This window comes from Lathyrus oleraceus, chromosome 7 (genome assembly GCF_024323335.1).
Source record: "Lathyrus oleraceus cultivar Zhongwan6 chromosome 7, CAAS_Psat_ZW6_1.0, whole genome shotgun sequence".
NCBI lineage: Eukaryota > Viridiplantae > Streptophyta > Magnoliopsida > Fabales > Fabaceae > Lathyrus > Lathyrus oleraceus.
Window position 1 is genome coordinate 351,871,934 of NC_066585.1, and position 21,843 is coordinate 351,893,776.

At 35.4% G+C, this 21,843-nt stretch overlaps 1 long non-coding RNA gene across 2 annotated transcripts; it reads right to left on the reverse strand.

Moving 5' to 3' along the window:
• Nucleotides 1–4,471: 4,471 nt before the first annotated feature.
• LOC127106660 (uncharacterized) lies at nucleotides 4,472–6,332 on the reverse strand. Of its 2 annotated transcripts, none has more exons than XR_007795437.1 (2): nucleotides 5,540–6,332; nucleotides 4,472–5,161 (listed from the first exon to the last, which is right to left on the reverse strand). It is a non-coding gene; the product is annotated as an uncharacterized LOC127106660 (long non-coding RNA). The 2 variants fall into 2 exon arrangements; XR_007795436.1 differs by having other exon boundaries at nucleotides 4,472–5,181.
• Nucleotides 6,333–21,843: the final 15,511 nt, after the last annotated feature.

Consider the following 21,843-nt stretch of genomic DNA (forward strand, 5'->3'; position numbering starts at 1 on the left):
CCACAAGGTGATTCTAGAGGCAAATGGACACCCACATACGAAGGGCCATTTGTAGTTAAGAAGGTATTCTCTGGTGGAGCCATGATGCTTGCTACAATGGATGGCAAAGATTTCCCGCATCCCGTGAACGCGGACATAGTTACAAAATACTACGCATAAAAGAGACCCGCTAGGTCGACGTATCTAGGCAAAAGTAAGGGCATCCCGGCGAATCAAAAGGGTTCGGGCAAAAGTTAGGGATAAACATATAAAAATGTACACCCGACAAGTCGAAAACCTGAAAAGGCGGCTTGGGCAAAAAAGGGTATCCTGGTGGGCTGAAAACCTGAAAAGGCGGTCCAAGAAAAAATTAGGGATTAAAGCGTATGACTATGTCCCGTTCTCGGTCAACTTCACCCAAGTCAAAGGGAATGAACAGGCCAATCACTTCTATCCGACAGCAGGAGATGAGAGGCTTGAAGACATAATGACAGTAGTGGAATTAAAAGCGATAGGACTTTTTCTTCATAGCTTTTCTTTGTTTTCTTGACAACTTCCTCTTACTAGGATTTCTGTCTCCCTGTACTCAAATTGCCTATTTATAAGCCCTCTTTCAAAATCAATACAATTTTATTTCCAAAAAGATGCTTTTGTTTTACTTTCTCTATTTTGTTTGCATAAACGTTCATTGATTTAATTCGAATTAATATATGCGTTTGAACATGATTGATGTTTACCAAAAATACATGCATAAAATAGCAATAGCAGTTACTAAAAGACTTTAGGGTCGAGGATAAAGTCTAACCATGCTTTCCGATGAATCCGGTTGCTAATCCTATGCCCCAGCAAAACCAGTTATTTCCCAGAAGAAATTGGCATTACTAGACAGACTGGTCATCTCTTTTATCCCCAGCCAGGTCCTGTTGAATGTTTCTACCATCAGACAAGAAATCAAATATCCCCAGCTAAGAAAGGGTCATCAATACAAATATCTCCAACCAGAATATGGGGATTTATGTTCCCCTGGCAAAGTTTTTCGGACGCATAATTCATTCATGCATCATTTCACATCATATACGTGCATGCAATGTTCGCATTTATTTTCAAAAGCATAAAACATCTCATGCATCCCATGACATGGCATGAGGCTAACTTTTTTTCTTCAGGTTAATTATCCTCCCGATACAGTCAAAATAAAGGTTCATTCAGACGGACACCCTCATGGGTTACATTTGAGATTCAGATGCATCTTTCAGATATAATCCATATGAATATTTATTCTGACAAGCATTCTGATATCCTCCTAATGATGGCATCTTTAAGCCCATCCCAAACATTTATTGCAAATACAACATATACAAATATTATCAGATATAGCCTAACGTACGGCTCATTCTGATTCAGCCTAACGTATGGTTCCTTCAACTGTTCCAATACGGTCTAGCGTACGACCCATTTGGATATTCATTCCCTCAGATACTACCTAGCGTACGGTACATTCTGAAATGTAGTCTAGCGTATGATTACCCCTTTTATCATCAGATACAGCCTAATGGACGGTTCATTCTGCTACTCAGATACGATCTAGCGTATGATCCATTTTGATCTTTTATCATTAGATACAGCCTAATGGACGGCTCATTCTGCTACTCAGATACGATCTAGCGTATGATCCATTCTGATCTTTTATCTTCAGATACAGCCTAACGGACGGCTCATTCTGCTACTCAGATACTGCCTAGCGTACGGTACATTCTGAAATGTGGTCTAGCATACGACTACCCTTTCATCCTCAGATACAGCCTAATGGACGGCTCATTCTGCAACTCAGATACGATCTAGCGTACGATCCATGCTGATCTTTCATCCCCAGTGAAGTCGTCAGCCTAACGGACGACTCAGTCTGCTATTCAGATACGATCTAGCGTACGATCCATTCTGATCTTTATTTCTCCGGATATAGCCTAACGGACGACTCAGTCTGCTATTCAGATACGATCTAGCGTACGATCCATTCTGATCTTTATTTCTCCGGATATAGCCTAACAGACGACTCACTCTGCTATTCAGATACGATCTAGCGTACGATCCATTCTGATCTTTCATCATCAAACTTCCCGGATGGCATCTTTAAGCCCATCTCCATCAGGACTAATTTTTAATTAACAAGCGCAAATTTTTGGGGCATTCTAAGTGTTCAATAATCTTCCACCTCCAGATCACGAATGGCATACATACCATTCTAACTCTCTCGGTTTATGAATATTGAACAGGGGCAGCTGTCATACCCCAAAATTTGCCCGTTAAGTTTTCAGGACATTTTTCAAGACATTCTAATCCATTTTCAAGACATTAATGTTAAAGGAACAAGGGTCCAGCGCACAGATTACCAAATCCAGAAGATGACCTAAACTGGCATGCTCGCTAGGCGAGCAAACCCTTCGCTAGGCGAAGCCCACGCGTCATTCCTTGCCCCAACGAATTTTAATGAATTAGCTACTGGAATCCTTCGCTAGTTGCTCGCCCAGCGAATCCTTCGCTAACTCACTCGCCTAGCGAGCTCACGAAATACCAGAAAATTTTGGGCTTAATTCTGAGCCCACCCAGACACAATTATTATAAATACCAGAACTTCACACAGAGACAGAGGGAGACAGACAGAGAAAGGGGGAGACAGACAGACAGAGAGGGAACAAGCAAACCCTAACAGAGGCAACCGGAAAAACCCTGGAGGCTAACGAAGAGAATTCAGAGTAACCCCCGGATACCCCAAAGGAAACCCATCTGCACAAAGGTTACCTCCGCCCAACTCAATCTAGTACAAACGATAAGAGTGATCTGCAAGTCCAACTGTGCAATTGCAATTGCAAACAGGTTTGCCACACCCCCCACTATTCTATGCTCTTAATTTGACATCTTCAAATACATGAGGCATTATGATTGAATTTCTAAATATATCATTAGGTTTTGCATATGGGTTTAAGTATGCATGAATGTGTAACACGATATCTTGAATGTTTAACCATGTAATTTCTGTAATGGATGCCATAGGGTTTGGGGTTCCTGAAATCGCACTGTTATCAAAGAAGAACCCAGAACCCGCAGCCGTTCGCTAGCACTTCGCTGAGCGAACATGTAGCGAGGGTTAGCTAAGCCTTCGCTAGGCGAGGCAGTAGCGAACATGACAGTATTTGTTTCTTCGTTTGCGTTCTAATCTATTTTGTACTTGATTGACATGTTTCCTATTGCATCTACACGCTGTCTGCCTGACACCATTATTGCTGTGATTCTTTTGTTTGGTGCAACTCTTGGTTGCACCCTAGCTTGGTATTCTAACCCGTTTGTTGAATTTTTGTGAGGGTTCACATACTTCTGAAGAGACAGTTTGCTAGGTGTTCCACTTTATTTGTGGGATACCCTTGTGAAGATTCATTCTAATTACTTGACTGATTACATTGCCTTCGAACATATGATCTGGGCCCTCTCTTTGTTGCCTTACGATATTACGGCCATGTCCCGCGAATGTAAGGATACCCTTAGCAAAGACCCTTCGGTTAAATCATCATAGTCCCTCGAATGTTGCCTTCGAATACATGACTTTGTCCCTCGATGACCCTTCGTGGTAGCCTACGGTTAAAATGATGATCGTCCCTTCGAATGCTAAGGTATCCTTACAAATGTGGCCTTCAATGACCAATCGACGACCCTACGATGTCCCATTACATCCAAAGGATAAGACTACTTACTTCTCAATAGTAAGGACAGTTTTACCCTCCTAAGGATAGGAAATACCTATAAAGACCTTGGTTAGGTATAACTCTTAAATGCTTGCTCACAGCTTAAAATACTTTTCACACCTCACACTTTTCAAAACATCTTTTCGAAAATCACCACTTGGTATACATTCGCACCAGAATCATCGCCGAGTTATATTTTTCTAAACATCTTTCAAAATCAAACGAGATAAACACTTTGTATACATTCGTACAAGAATCATTACAAAGTTAAACTCTCCTTTCAAAATATTTTCTAAACACACCATATTTCTCAAACACTTTCTCAAACAAGGAAAACATAAGTGAGTTAAGCAATTAAGAGCCCATGGATAACCATGGATACAAAGGGTGCTAACACCTTCCCTTTGTATAATGTACCTCCCGAACTCAAAATCTAATCAAGGTATTTCCTGTTCTTTTCCGCCTTTCCTTAATGGATAAAAGAAAAGTCGGTGGCGACTCTCGCTATCCGCGACATTGCTTTTCAAAGCAAAACACCAAAGTCAGTTCACCGTATAACACAATGCAACTTGAAAAACTCACCATGACATTCACTACCTAGAAACAATGCATTCATTCAACCAATTCAGAACTGCATACTAAATTCATTTCATCAAACATTCATTGCATCCCTTGTTTCTATACACAACACATGACAAGCTAATCAACCAATATTTGCTACTAATATACATCATGTAACATTGCATTCACTTAGCTGACCAAAACCATTAAACATCCATATCATACCATACATCTACCTATTAACCTTCAAGTCGTGAAAACCATAAACATATGCACATAAACAAATCATGATTTGAACCAGACAAAAGACCAACGTACATACATAAACCATTGCATCCACCCGTTAAGAAACAACAAAATAAAATTCTCTCCACTCTGTTAGAATCCATGTTGGCACGAGTAGTTGGATACAAAGCTTCAAAGTTGTTATGGGATGAAATCCACAACATATTCAAGTGAGCCAATATAATACCAATAAGATTAACATACGTAGGTTCTGATATTAATTCCTAGATCAAAGGTACATATTGACTCAAATAATCTGCAACATTCAATCTCAATGTAGTTTCATGACATTGTCAGTTCTATGACAAACAACTAAACAAAAATTGTGAAGTGTGACTCTACAACAATAGAAATATACCAGAAGTTCGCCGCCACCAAAATTTGCAAGGTATGATGGCAATCGACTGCTGGGGATCCTCTTCACCTGTTCTGACTAACATAATATGTTGTCAGTAATGGAAGCAACCCTCACTTTCATCATAGATTTATTTTGCCTCAAAGGAGTATGTATCTCCCAGTTATGATGTATACGTATGGCTCTGGCATCAATGGCTTGCCGCAACCATCCATTTACCGTAACAACCTCCAGTTATACTCAACTGCAAACAAGCAACAAAACCTGTAAAAACAAAGCAAATTAACAAATAGTTTTCTACGACTATCATTAATGGAAGAAACTCCATAATCAAAGGGCAATAAAAAGATACTCAATTTCAGGGATAATTTCACTTTCAATTCCATTCTGAATTTCCCAACTCTCAACCAATTGTTGCAAGCACTAACTTTCTTTCCAAGTACAAATAACAGGACGCATTTAAAAAAAGCAGAAGTTGCATTTCATTTTACATTTCACCTAAATATCGATTGGATTTCAACTAACTTTGTAATTCCTAACCAACTATTGAATTACCATTGAATTTCATTTAGATTTTATTTGAGTTTCTAACAGAATTGGAATTCTATAAATAAACACTCACACACTTCAACTCAGTTTTCAACAGATTTTTGCACTCAACCGATTTCATTCAATCCATTCTTCCTTCACTCATTCACCAGCATTACAGAAAATTCATCCAAAGGAGGAAGCAATTCACAACTGAAATTCTTCACACATCAACTATCAACAAAAACTCGGGAACTCAAAGAGAAGAAGAATTAGTGCCTGCATTGTGATTGGAGGGTCGATTCCATACCAAAGAATCCTCTTCAATCAACTGTTGTTTCCTTCCGCTGTGATGTCGTCATGCTTCACCTGAGAAACACGACCACCAAAACGCACAAACCAGAGCGCAAAAGAAGAGAAAGAAGCACAAGAAAACCATTGTGGAAATCAACTTGGTGAGAGATTTGTTGCCAACATTTGTCTTGTTCCGAAACACGATGATGGTGACCCCGAGGCTCCACGGCGATTGTCGAAGCACGACGACGATTGACGCAAGCGGAGGAATCGAACCATGATGATGACGAACGAGAATCCGCGGGCATTTTAAACATTGAAACGTGAGTGGAAGTTTGTGAAGGCGCAACGTCGATTGTGATACCGATAAATGAATCGAACACGAGAATTTGAATCGAGTATGAAGAAGGATCACGTGACGCATCCAGACGCGAGCATCGACCCCGACGCGAGCGAAAATCGTAGTAAAAATGCGGCTTTTCTATGTGCATAAGCGCTTTTTCATCACTCCTTTGTTTTCAGCTTTATCATTTAAGCAACTTATGCATTTCGGCCTGGTCTTGTGTTTGCTCATCTTGTGTACATCACCCTTATGCGCCTCCTTCCATGGACTATGTGAATTCGGTTTGGGCCTAGGGCCCAAACGACTTCACTTCAGCACCCCATTCTGTCTGAGACTCCCCAAGGCCAATTCTCTTCTTTTTTTTTGGGCCAGTTCTTATTTTTTTTAATTTGGAAACATGACTATTACCTTGGTTAGATTAACTAGGATTTTTTAGATCTCAATTAGCTTAATTCGATTTAATTTAATCTTTAGGTTGATAATTCAAGTTAATTAGTGATTAATTAAATTTCTAGGTTAATTAGGATTTTTGATGAATTAATTAGATTTGGAAATTAGGATTAATTAGAATTTTATTTAGAATTTTGATTAGATTTCTAAACATTTAGTTTAAACTAATTAGAATGGCTTTAGAACTTGATTAATTTTTTAGATTGATATTTAAGATGATACTGACCAGGATTTAATTTTGTGTTCCTAATTGAAATGTTGCACTTCGCCCTTATGGCTTGGAATCCTGATTTTAGTACATGTTCCCCTAGTTTAGGGATTTAATTAGAATTATCTGATTTTTATTTAATTGATTAATTCAATAGTATTTATTATTGTATATAATTCAACTATTATTTTAATCCCACCGATTAGTATTGACCAAAGGACACTTTGGTCAACCAAATCCTTTGTAATCGTGCTGTAAGACCCAATCCTATTTCAAGTGATCAAAAGACCCTTGATCATTTGATATGGAAAGTTCGTTTCACTCGAGCTATCGTGGATACGCTGAATCTCTAGAGCTCAACACTTCAAGGTTCAAATATGAGATCAAGACTTCAAGTCAACATCAATCAATCATAGCTAGCAAAATGGACTATATTCTCCAGCACAACAAAGGTGTCAACACTTGACAAGTGCGATTCAAATTGTAAGCTATAAGCCTTAAGTAATGAGAAATGATGAAACGGAGTTTCTCATATCCTTGTCTAAAATGACTTTGCGTACGTGGCGTAGGCCTCAGCTATGCAAAGCATTTGCCCTCATTCATAGGATTTAGCATAATTCGTATCAAATAATTGTCAAGCCTTTTCAATACAACAAACAATAGGGCATCATCAAGATCAATAATCAAAGGCCTCTATCAACACTTGTCAATCATGATGAGAGTTATACTCTATGAGCCTTAAGTAATGAGGAATGATGAGACAGAGTTTATCCTATCCTTGTTTAAAGTGACTTTGCATACGGGGTGTATGCCCTAGCTATTCAAAGTACTCATCCTTGTTCCTAGACTTTAGTGCACTTTGAATCACTCAATTGACAAGTCTTCTTCTTCAAACAAGCATAAATCATTCAACCCTTTAACGGTGAAACACCATTGCATATTAATCATTTCTTCCTCAGTAGATCATATTCCCTTTGACATTCAAATATCCCTTGGATCAATTCTCCTATAATCAAATCATTGAATCATAATCAACCAACTCAATCATTGTCTGCCTTGTCAGTCCTCTTGTGCTTTGGCAAACCCCTATTCATTGTGAGCCTTATCAGTCCTCTTGTGCTTAGGCCCACTCCATTCGGTCATTTGTTTGCCTTATCAGTCCTATTGTGCTTTGGAAACCCCCTAATCTTCGTCCGTCTTATAAGACCTCTTGTGCTTAGACGAATCTCTTGCCTTGTAAATCCTCTTGTGTGTAGGCCAATCATTTCATAATCTTTGTTCATCTTATGAGACCTCTCGTGATTAGATGAAGCTCTTGCCTTATAAATCTTCTCGTGTATAAGCCAATCATATCTCATATTTCACTTGTCCTTGTGGTGGATCACCATTATTGGGTTAGCATCACACTCTTGCTTGTTAAGCAACTTATCTTGCCTGTTGACTATCAATCTCATTCCTTTGTTTTCAGCCGTAGTAGGCTGAACTACGATTGCTCTGATCTTCTCATTGCATGATGAGAATATGTAGGCATGAGGATTTAAATCCTTTGCAAGCATACTTATTTATTATTCCCCTTTCCGTCTTAGGGCGCCACTCATATCTTTCATGATCCACTACCTACCTCCAATCATAAGCCATTCACTCTAGTTACACTCTATTTCTTTGACACCAAAATATAGTTTTCTTTGAAATTCCATATATACCATTTTAGGACGCCTAATGAAAAGTCTACATTTGTACCTAGAGTTGTTTGGCTTGTACCCAGACATTTAATTCTTCTTTTTTTGGCCCAACCATATAGTGATACCATGCCTTAGGCCCATTCACTTGTGGTTCATGCCACCTTCCCTCTATGGTACAAACTCCATTTCTCCTATGGATTCTAATGTACCATTTCATTTGGTTTCAAACTATACCTTTTCAGTCACTCGTTACTAAATCCCTGATTTTTTGACTTTGGTCACTTCACTCCATTCATCTCCATGATACATTCATACTCTACCTTCATTCACTTCATGTAGTACACCCTATTCTTTGAACCAAATACATTATCTCTTTAAGCTCCATCTTATATCTCTTTGTGAACCAAGAGCCGATTTGTTTGTCTTGTTAGTCCTCTCGTTGCTTAGACGGACATCTCCTTACTTACCTTACAGCCGTATTCATGTCTTAGACCTCTCACTTGTTGGTTCATACCAGTTTACTCTTGGGTTCATATTTCACCCCTTGTCGGAGTTCAAACAACAATATCCTTTGGTTTAGATCATACTTTGATCACAATTCTTTTCATCTCCCACCACTAGTTCTTTGAACTACAGAGCTCTGAATTCCTTATTACACTATGAGGATACGTAGGCATGAGGGCCCTAATACTCACCGAGCACTTTATCTATTTCCTTTCTTTTCCTCCATTCTTTTACGAGTAATCCTTAGATATCACACCTATTCGAGCGAGAACAATCAAAATGGTTCCCATGGAGTACCATGGATGTTTGGGGTGCTAATACCTTCCCCTTGCATAACTTACTTCCTTACCCAACATATGTCTTTCCCCCGGGTTTTATCGATGTTTTCCCTTTCCTTCGAGAATAAATAAAGTTCGATGGCGGCTATGTTATATGTTCGAGCGTGCGATACATTCGGGTATATTTCCGCCAGCTTCACCATTAGGCTTAGTTGATTATCACTTTTGTAACCCTAATAGTGGATTATTAGGTCTCCTAATCTATTAGTGACGATGCCATTTTAAAACCTTATGTTTTTGTATCACATAATCGATTATGTGACGTGCATAATCAATTATGCACATTAAAGGACACATGAGTTCTTTCCATATTTGAGCCACACTTTTTCCTATAAATTGATGGCTCATTTCTCGTTTCATTCACATCAAAAAACCTATTATGAATACCATTCTCCCACTCTCATCTCTCTCTCTCTCTCTCTCTCTCTCTCTCTCTCTCTCTCTCTCTCTCTATATATATATATATATATATATATATATATATATATATATATATATATATATATATATATATATATATATATATATATATATATATATATATATATATATATATATATATATATATATATATATATATATATATATATATATATATATATATATATATATATATATATATATATATATATATATATATATATATATATATATATATATATATATATATATATATATATATATATATATATATATATATATATATATATATATATACCTATCTATCTATCTATCTCCCTCTCCCTCTGAGATGTATTTGATTCTAATATGTGGCATTGTTGTAATATCTCTTTTGTAAGAAGGTATTTTGCTTCTAAGTTAAACCAAGTCAAAATCTCTTGTTTGGTTGTTGAGGTGAACCTCGTAAAACATGTATTTGGTTTTTGAGACCAACATGTTAAAATCACGTGTTTGGTTGGGAGGTCTATGTAGTTAAAACTCCTATTTTTTTCCGTGAGCTTAGCCTGGTGTTAAAATCTCTTACTTGGTTTGGGATTGTCCTGGTGGTAAAATCTCTTTTTGGTTGGGAGATCTCCATAGATAAAACTTATGTTTGGTTTAGAGGACAACCAATATAAAACTCCATTCCTTTTGTAAATAGGTTTGTGATAAAATCTGTAAAAAGCTCACATCATAGTGAAGACTATCAAGAAAAAAATTCTTAGAGAGATGAGTAGGCTAAGAAGTTAGGTCGAACCTCTTTAAATCCCAGGTGAATCTTACGCTTCCTTTATGTTTTTACCTTTCTGTTATTTATTTACTTTTGATGTATTTCACTCTGTTTTTCTTTATTTTGATGCTTATTCATCAATTGTTTTACAAACTCGTTTTGAACTCTAATTTTATCAAAGATTCTTTTTTTCGATATCGTTTTTCAAACCCATACAATTCACCCCTCTCACGTGTTTGAGTTACTTGTTCAAAAAATGGCTTTAGAGCCTAAATCTTGTTTAAGTACTAATCATCTCAGGAGGAAGATGGTGACTGTAAACACTTCTGCTTTTAACAAAGTCTTCTCACAGATACACTTCCACCATTTGATGATGATAGGTTTGTGTAGAACAAGAAAAAGAATATGAATAATCACTCAGATGCCCTACAATGTGTAGTGACCATCATATTTATATTAATAAGTTAAAACAGTAGTTCATAAGAAAGAAAAATGAGCCAAACCCATATGCTTAATACTATATCCTAGTAATATAATATTATAATACAACTCTTAATACTTCCCCTCAAGCTAGAACATATATATTAATCATGCCCAACTTGTTACAAAAGAAATCACTACGCACCCCATTCAATGAATTTGTAAACATGTTTGCTAATTGATCTTTTGTCCTAACATTGGAATTGGATATGAGATTTTCTTGAACCTTCTCATTGATAGAAGGACAGTCTATCTCAATGTATTTTGTTCTTTCATGAAATATCGAATTTGATGTAATATGTATGGAAGTCTGGTTATCACACCATAATTTCATAGGATAATTACTCTCAAATCCCATTTCATCCAAGATTTGTTTTACCCATATCGGTTCAAAAGTCGTTTAAGCCATAGCCATGTAGTTTGCTTATGCATTAAATCTCGCTACTACATTTTATTCTTACTTTTCCAAGATATTAAATTACCTCAAAAGAATATCCTGTGGTAGGCTTCTGATATGTAACACCCCAGTTATAGTAAATTATTTTAGTTTAATTTAACTATACTTTTTTGTATTTATTTGATTTTTGTGTGTGGGTGAAAGAGAGGGTGAGTGACCTGATAGTAGGGTGTGGACAGTAATTAAAGAAAGATAGAATAACTTAGAATTATTTTATTAATTGAAATAATGATTTGGTTTTATTATTTAAATAAAATAAAAAGATAAAAAGAAAATAGAAGTTGTAGAGATATTGAGGGCAAGGTGAAGATTTGAGAGAAAAGTAATGGTAAAGTAGGAATAGTCTAATAAGGAGACTAGGTTTTTAGTATAAACAGATAATTAGAAGGATGGAGTTGATAAGTACGTAGAATTTTTGGGAGAAAAATTAAAAGGAGACTAGGGCAAGAGAAAGAACAAGAGAAGGCATAGGGAGAGCATCCATTGATAGAACTTAGAAGAATTTTGCTGGATAAATCTAAGGTAAAGGGAGAGAATAATGTTCAATAAGGGCTTATGCATGAGGGATAGGGTAGAGGAGTCCTTAACCTCCAATAGGGATGATGATTGTGATGATTCCTATGTGTGTTCTTGAGGAGTGATATTCTCCTGATTATATTGATGTTAATTTCGTATGAATTATGTTTGAAATTCAGAACTGTGTATGTATATGTGTTTTCCATCATTGTTGTAATAGTGAAAGTTTTAGAGATGTGGTTTGATGATGATATGATAAATTGGTGATTAAATTGATATGTTAATTGGTAGAGTTATGGCTTAATAGAAGTGGGGTTTTAATTGAGAAAATAGATGTTTGAAATAAGCTATTTTGGTGTGAAGGAGTGTTTGGATGATTTTATAACAGTAAAAGACTTTTAAAATACGTTAAAACCTTATTTTTTTGACAAAATATCATAGTACGAGTCGACCTATACGTGCTATGAGTCGACCTATAGCTGGAAGAATTGCCCATGCATCGATCTATAACCCTTTGAGTCAACCTTTGGCTGCCAGAATGTCTATTTTATCTTTTGCTTCATTGTTTGATGATTTTGACTGTAACTTTCATTCCGTAAGTCCAAATGAGACGTAGTTTGAAGTGTTAGGAAGATAACTCAAAATACTATCAAATGGTAATGGTTACAGAGTTTGAATATGATGGGATGACCTGAATAATTTAACAAAATTACATGTGTAGTTACCCAACAATTTACGTCATAACGTTTGATTCGTAGGTTCAAGTGACGCGTCGTTTGAAGCGTTAGAAAGCTAACACTTAGAGTTACATCATGGTAGTGTTTAATGAGATAAATTATAGGTAGTAATATTCCTACTATGACAATTTTTGTGATGCCTTGTATGACCGTTTAGCGAATCATTGTGTTTATACGATGATGTGTTATTGTTTTGGTGGAGTAACATGAATAAATGCTTATGAGTTTACATTTGTTGAGTTGTTGTTGTTTGTTGTTATTTAGTGATGTCATGATATGGATTGATTGTTGAGCATGATTAATGTGTTAGAAGAATGCGACTTATCTAGAGGGGGGGGGGGGTGAATAGATCCCAAGTTAAAAATCTTTGCAAAAGTTGTTTTGGAAAATTTAATGGTTAGCGTAAGTGACCCTTATCGAATAGTCTAAATTGAATTTCTATCGAGAGGCTAAGATATGTGTATATGAAAACCAATTGATGATAATGATAGAAAAATCAATCAATATGTTTAAAAACAACCGTTTAAATGATATAGCGAAAGGTGGAGGCTATTTCCAATGACAAAATACACAAAAACTTAATTGAGGCAAATTATCAAACACCTTGTGTGCAATTAATTTCATTTAGAAGTTTATATGGTTTTTTGATTTGAAAACACAACTGTAATCTAATGGATTGTAATCAACATAACAAAATGATTTTCAAAATGTTATCAACAAAAGTTTAACCAAACATATTGATCGCACAATCTACGAATTCAACAATTTGTAAATGAAAAGTAAAAGATATATATATATATATATATATATATATATATATATATATATAGAGAGAGAGAGAGAGAGAGAGAGAGAGAGAGAGAGAAGGATTTGTTTAGGTAGTTTTCCAATGGGCCTTGCTATGGGTACGTCTGTCCTCAGTTCGAACTCGAATTGAGATAATCAAAATTAACCTTTGCAATTGTTGTTTACAAGAAAAGAAATAGAAACGTAACCCTCTAAACCCTATGTTTGATGTTGATCCTATATTATTTTCTTCCCTTGATCTGAGCTTGATCAAGTCACCCAACAATACCAATTTGATCCACCGTCTTACACTACTCCTTTTCAAGAAACCTCGTTCTTCAAAGCTTTCACTCGATCGAATCCAAATTGTGAATTCTTGTCACCCAAGATTTACCAAGATGATCCTCCGATTACCGTTACTCCTTCAACATAACCCACCGTTCTTCAAAGCTTTCACTCGGCTGAATCCATCTTGCGTAATCTTTTCAAAAACCTTCAAATCACAAATTGATCTTGAAGGAAAACCTCAACTTGATTTTCTTATTTGAAACCCCCAAAGATTCTCAACCCAATTTATAATTCAACAACCTAAATTGGATGTTATCAACTCTGATTTTAGATGGAACCCAAACAAAAATGATTATGTTTAATTTTTTTTGTTGGTGTATGCATAGTGTTGGTGTAAGCCCTAGATGCCTATAGTTTCGGTACTTGTATCGAATTATTTATTAATAATTAAAAGACATTTCTTTATTATGTTTGTTTTTCCAAAATAATGAAGTCCCTAGAATAGATAGTCTATTTAATGAAATGTTAAATTTGACTTAATCATGAGATCCCATTAAACATAAGGATACTATTCTTAAAGTATTAGTTGTCGAGCTTTATTATGAAGCGGGATAACATTAAAGCATTAAGACTATTACATGGATAGACTGATGATCACATATCATGGATCATTGATAAAGAGTTATCAAGTTTTCACATAGGTATGCATATTAGGAGTAATATTTATACTAGATTAACCCATTATGAGAATACTACATACGAAGTTATTCAAAGTGTCATAAGTTACTCTCCTGGTGATAGTGGTGTATACCACCATTTGATCTGAAACCACTATGGATCCTAGATATGGAGTCGAGTACTTTATCGCTGATAAAATATTGTCCATAACTGGATGACCATAAAGACAGTTGATGGGTACTCCACAAAGTATGTTGAGGGACATGAGTGACCTAGATGGAATTTGCTCATCCTGCATAACATGATAAATGTCTAAAGGCCCAATATTGAACTAGACAAGGGTGACACAATCTATGCCTTGTATTCAATATAGACATGAGGGTAAAATGGTAATTGTATACAAGAACATTATCACGAAAAAAAGGTTTTGTCAGATCACATGACATTTTCATGACTTGTGTAGCAGTGATGTGTTGCTAGATATCACTCATTGTATTAAATGTATGATTTAATATAATTGTCAACATCACGAGAACCTACATGGTCACATACATAAGGACAAATTGATGAGAGATATAATAAATAAGAAACACTTCAAGGTACAGTCTACTTGAGAGAATTATGGAACACCGTAATGTATGAATTACTTAAGTGAAATATGAAACATCGTATAATATAATAATAATAGTTAATATAATAATAATAATAATAATAATAGTTATTAAATATAATATATTATTATTATTATTATTATTATTACTTCTTTTTTTAGAAAGATTATATTTATTCCCAAAACAATGGAGCACACCCGATCTCAAGGATCTAGGGAAGCTATAACAAGTTGTTCAGCCACAGCCATTGAATAAGCCAAAATTACTCAATACATAGTAAATTGCTATTAATATGCCTAGATAATTTTCTATGTCCTATACATCTTATAACTATATTAAAAATTATAGCATCCTTCAAGTTGTGTTTAAGGCTATGTTGGTTGAAGATCATATCATTCCTTGCCCTTCATATGTTGTATATCGTTTCAGCAACCGTTATATTCAAGATACTTCTTATCCATCCTTTCTTTCTTGTTTCTTATGTAAGTCATTCCTTCTCATGGATCCAATTGGGTGGCTTTCTAGTCTAACCTGTCCATTGTAAAACATGTTGCCAAAGGGGATGAACGACTTCACATTCAAAACACAGGTGTTCAATCGTTTCATTCTCACTGTAGAGAGAAAATATGCCTTCATTCAGAATTCTAAAACGCATCATTGTATCTTTCGTTGGTATCCTTCCCATGAAAACTAGCCACATAGTGAATATAACACACAGTCTCGCATGGTTGTTGAACAAAATCTTGTGTCAATCCACCTGTTCTATCTCCCCTCGAAACTCTTTGTACATAGCAGTTGTTCTAAATTTTCCTTTTTGTTTTTCCTCCTCCCAATGTTTGGTCTGAGTCAGAGTTTTATGTTCTTCAATATTCTCTTCAACATCCAAGGACATTGTTGTGGTTCACACCAGCTCATGATGTCATACTGTTTGAGGTAGTAAACATTGTTCCACTTTACCCAAAGCTTGTCAGCTTTAGCTTGCAAATTCCAGAGTAATTTAGCAAGAGTAGCTTGATTCCACCTATTTAAATCAATAACATTGAGACCTCCTGCATTCTTCTAGTCACAGACTTTTGTCCAAGCCACTAGAGCTTTCTTGTTATTCCCTTCTTTTCCACTCCAAAGGAAGTTCCTGCACAAAGCTTCAATATGGTGGATGACTGTCTTTGGCAGCGGGAAAAATTGCATCTAGCATGTTGTTGAAGGAGAATTGCGATCCAAAACGCAGCGGAAATTAAAATTTTCTCCTTAGAGATCCTTACGAATGGTCATGATCAGTGATAGAATATTTACCTCGTGTGACGATTGAAACCTTTGGTGCAGATCTCTTGTGACGATCAAAACCTTTGATGCAGATCCACGGAAACGATCACGAACGTTGAACGATGACAACGTCTCTACTCAGTCCACACGAACGGGTTCCTTCAATCTCAGTGCTAGCTGGTACGAATGAAGGCTTTGAGTGAGAGAGAGAGAGAGAGAGTGAAAACGAAAAGAATGCAACCGCAATTTTTTGCTTCTGCACAAGGGTTCTATTTATAGAACCACTTGTGTGGGCTTCAAGCTAAAAAGCCCACTTAAGTGTATTTTGGCCCATTTCTTATAATATGCCCAAAATCACTTAAGCCCATGGTACCTTACCATATTTCGTATTCTACTCAAGTACACCGTACCTTACAATGTTCTATAATTCACTTAAGGGCACCATACCTTACGGTATTCCTTAGTTACTCTATCTCTCATCAATCCGTCCTTTGTGTGTGACCCTATAGATTTTCGCGGCATTGGCAATTATGTTAAATCATGTATTTAACATAATAAACAGTGAGCGGTATCTAGCAACACATCACTGCTACCCAAGACACGAAAATGTCAAGTGATCTGACAATTCCTTCTGTGATAATAATTATGTGTATAATTACCCTTTTGCCCTTATGTCTATATTGAACACAAGGCATAGACCGTGTCATCCTTGTCCAGTTCAATATTGGGCCCATAGACATTTATCCTGTTACGCAGGATGGGCAAATTCCATCTAGGTCACTCATGTCCCTTAGCATGCTTCGTGGAGTACCCATTAACTGTCTTTATGGTTATCCAGTTACGGACAACGTTGGATCAGCAATAAAGCACTCGACTCTACATCTAGGGTCCATAGTGGTTTCAGGTCGAAGAGTGGTATACACCATTATCACCATGAGAACAACTTATGACACTTTGCATAACTTTCTATATAGTATTCTCATAGCGGGTCAATCCGGTATAAATATTACTCTTAATATTCATACCTATGTTTAAGACTTGATAACTCTTTATCCATGATCCATGAGATGTGATCATCAGTCTACAAACATAATAGTCTTAATGCTTTAATGTTATCCCACTTCACACTAAAGCTCGACTACAGATACTTTAAGAATAGTGTCCTTATGTTTAATGTGATCTCATGATTAAGTCATACTTGATACATTAAACAGACTAGCTATTCTAGGGACTTTATTAAACAAACGTAATAAAGAAAAAGCCTTTTATTACTAATAAATAATTCGATACAAGTACCAAAAGTATTGGCCTCTAGGGCTTACACCAACAGTTGTTATCCCAAATAAAACACTTTTTATGAGTTACATCTGCCAGCATAACTCAGTAGCCTAGCATTTTAATGCTTGATTCTCATCACAGTTCTATCCATGAGGCGTTAACATTGAATAATTGTAAGCCTTCTGCTAGAGAGAGGGACACTAAGGTACCTGAAAGGCAAAAAACCAGCAGCAAAACCAGTGACTTCCAGAAGTTTTTATTGCTTCTGCTCAATTACCCCTCCAAAGTACATCTTGCACTTGGCTGGATTCACCTTTAAACCAGTTGCAACAGAGAATTTTATGGAATTCTCCCATTATGAGTTTAACAGATACCTCATCCCTCTTGTGAAGAGAATCAAATCATCTGCAAAAGATATATTAGTGATAGATAATTTAGCACATTTTGGATGAAAACTGAAGTTAGTTTGCTTGTGCAACCTCTTCAGACTCATGCAAATACTCAATGATTAAGACAAAGAGAAGTAGAGAAATTGGATCCCCTTATCTAATCCCCCTTATAGCCTTCACAATCTCACTCTGCTGGCCTTTTATAGTATACTTGTAAGAGAGAAATGATAATAATAATAATAATAATAATAATAATAATATATATTATTATTATTATTATTATTATTATTATTATTATTATATGGTGCACTTAAGTTGGGCTTTTTAGCTTGCAGCCCACACAAGTATTCTATAAATAAAACTCTTGTGTATAAGCTTTTTTACTTGATGAAATTCAATTGGTGAAACCCTGACCGTAATCTCTCTCTCTCTCTCTCTCTCTCTCTCTCTCTCTCTCTCTCTCTATATATATATATATATATATATATATATATATATATATATATATATATCACACACTAAAAGTTTTCATTCATATAAACTAGCACTGAGATTGAAGGCACTCTATTCGTGTGGACTGAGTAGAGACATTGTTCTTTATTCAACGCTCGTGATCATTCATCTGGATTTGCATCAAAATTGTTAATCACCACAAGAGATAACTGTTTCTATTACTCATCATTCTCATTCGCAAGGATCAACTGCAAATTTTATTTTCCGTTGCGCCTTGTATCACAATTTCCCTTAATTGGTATCAGAGCCACTTACGAAACCTATAAGATAGATGTTTATTTTTTGTACTTTCTGATTTAATTTCATTGAAACACAAAATAAATTAAATAATAAAGAAAATTAATTTTTGGCATCATGTTGTGTACGATTTAAATGTTTTAATATTGACTATGCTTCGGAATCCGACTATTGTATGGTGAAGCAGTGATACATACTGTAACAACCCGTATAATATATATCTAGAATAATATCATACACATGTTAAATTTTTGGTACTGACACAATAAAAGATCCTAATGACGTCATTATATACACATGTCCAAACTAAATACATCTATGGCATATGTTATACAATAAAACCTCAAAAATAAAATCTAAGAATTATGTGCAATATCTTCATTATACACCAATCCACAATGAAATATCAAAATAATCGGCCTCTCTTGAAACATCAATGCACAACTCCTCTTGTATACATAACCTTCAAACAACACCTGAAAAGCAACAATAACATTGAGGTGAGATAATAATCTTAGTGAGTTCTCCTATCTTATGGGTCCACCCGGCTCTACAGGTTTTTCTAATCGATTTCCTAACTCAAGTTTTCATCTTGTTACTTGTGTATCATTCATACAAGATAACTAAGAATTAAGTGTCTAAAGTATATTCACAATGTATGAAACCATGTCACCCGAGTTCTCATAACTCAGTCGATCACTATGTGGGAATTCAAACTGTCACACAAGTGTGATTAGTCTAAACTGATCACAAGGATCTACTAACCCATCCATCAGATATGGTCAATGGTATACTAGACCTCTACTGCACAGACACATAGCCAACGGTAGTACCAAGCCTCCATCGTGTAGAATACACCATCTACCGAATATGGCCACCGATACTCCTAGCCTCCATTGTGTGGTGATAGCCAATCCATAATATATAACCAACGGTAGTCCCAGCCTCCATTAAATGGATACACAATCCATCAGATATGGGCAATGGTACTCCTAGCCTCCACTAAATGAAATGCACTAAAGCCCTTTCCACCAGATATGGCCAACGGTAGTCCTAGCCTCCATTGAATAGAATACACAATCCATCAGATATGGATAACGAAACTCCTATCCTCCACTGCATGGAATACGCTTAACAAAGTTACAGTTATTCATCAAATACCAGGTGATCATAACCACCTATTCACATGTTATACCCACATGCTCCATACAATGCATATTGATTCGTTAATCAGGCGAATACTTGTCTACGATACATACCTATATACCTTTGCGTCCAAGCATCACTACTTAATTCATTTCACAACCTAAGTTATCTTACTAAGTCCTTAAAGGAGTTACTCCTAAGGTTTCCCCACTCATCATCATAGGCTTTTAATCAGATTATGCATATATGCACAAACATCACAACCAACAATATATAACATGTATCATAATATGGTTCATAACATACATAAAGCCCACATGGTAACAATACATATTATAAAACCATCGATAAGGTTATCACACAACCCACCTCATTCTAACTTATTCCACTTTCAAGTCTCAAAGCAACAAGCGTCCGAAAATCCTATGGTGGGGGTTCACTGGACTTAAAGTGGAAGGTTTAGTGGAATAAGTCATAGAGACATATTTCTATATCATAGACCTCTACGATATCTTCCTAATGCATCCGTACGCATCCAAAACGGAGTTACAATACTCAATTTATCTATCAATCTAACTTAATCAAGATTTAGGTTAAAACTTATTCATTACACAAATATTCAACAATAGAAGCTTAGCCTAGTAGTAAGGCAAGCACCTTGTCAAGGAGGTCTTGGGTTTGACCCCCATTGGAGGCATATTTTTTTCTATAAATAATTCATGTCAATTGATTGACAAAAAGGAACAATCGATTGAATGGGATAAATTCTCACAAAATGCACTAAAATAATCGATTGGATTGAATGATCATTGATTATTCTGGAATGATACCCATAACCAATTGATTGATCCATGTCTTTTTCTCCCAAATTTACCTATGTAACTTCCCTTCTTCCCAAACCCTTCATATTAACTATTTTCTGATAGATGTTATACACAAGAAACAAACAATCACATGGCATAACTTCACTAACAACCATATATGCATCATGATAACAACAATAACATCCCATAATATGAAGAACACAACAACATGAAAGCAAGACAACAACCACAACATAGAATCAAGCATAACATGTTATGATCAACAACAATAACACAATTCACAAAATCATCCATAGATCATTGGAACCCTAAGAGTTTTTAAATCCCCTAAAGTTCTAACTAAGAACTCACCTTAGATTGATGAAGATGATGAAATTGAGATGAAGTTTGTGAAGGTGATGATAATATGGTGGTGATGATGAAGATCTCCATAGCTTTCTATTATTCTTCCTTCCTTCCTCGTCTTCTCTTCTTCTCTTCTTTTCCCTTTTCTCTTTCTCGTTTTTTTCTTCCCGTTTTCTGATATATCTTTTTCTTTTACTTCTTGTTCTTATCTCTTTCTCTTTACTAACCACCACACACAATCTCTCTCTCTCTCTCTCTCTCTCTCTCTCTCTCTCTCTCTCTCTCTCTCTCTCTCTCTCTCTCTCTATATATATATATATATATATATATATATATATATATATATATATATATATATATATATATATATATATATATATATATATATATATATATATATATATATATATATATATATATATATATATATATATATATATATATATATATATATATATATATTAAGTCCATTGATTATCCTATTGATCCTAGTTGACAATATTTAGAGCATATAGGAACTCAGTTGGTCTCAATTGGCAACCAATTGAGCATTTAAGAGAATATGAGATATTACATGGATCATCCATAAGTTACACAAATTGATTGATAAATTTTATATGAGATATGAATATTTAGATGCAACAATGGTATGTTTGATATGCCTTTTATTTCATCGATTCAATTAGTGTGGTGATTGTGTTTCATACGAATGGTCAATATTCATTCTACTTCGGAATCTGACATTTGTATGATGAAACAATGACATTTAGATCATTCAAATTGAATAATCGATCATTATATTTTTTATAGTATGAATGTGTTGCATTAGAGTTTATGACAACACAAGAGTTGTATTGTCA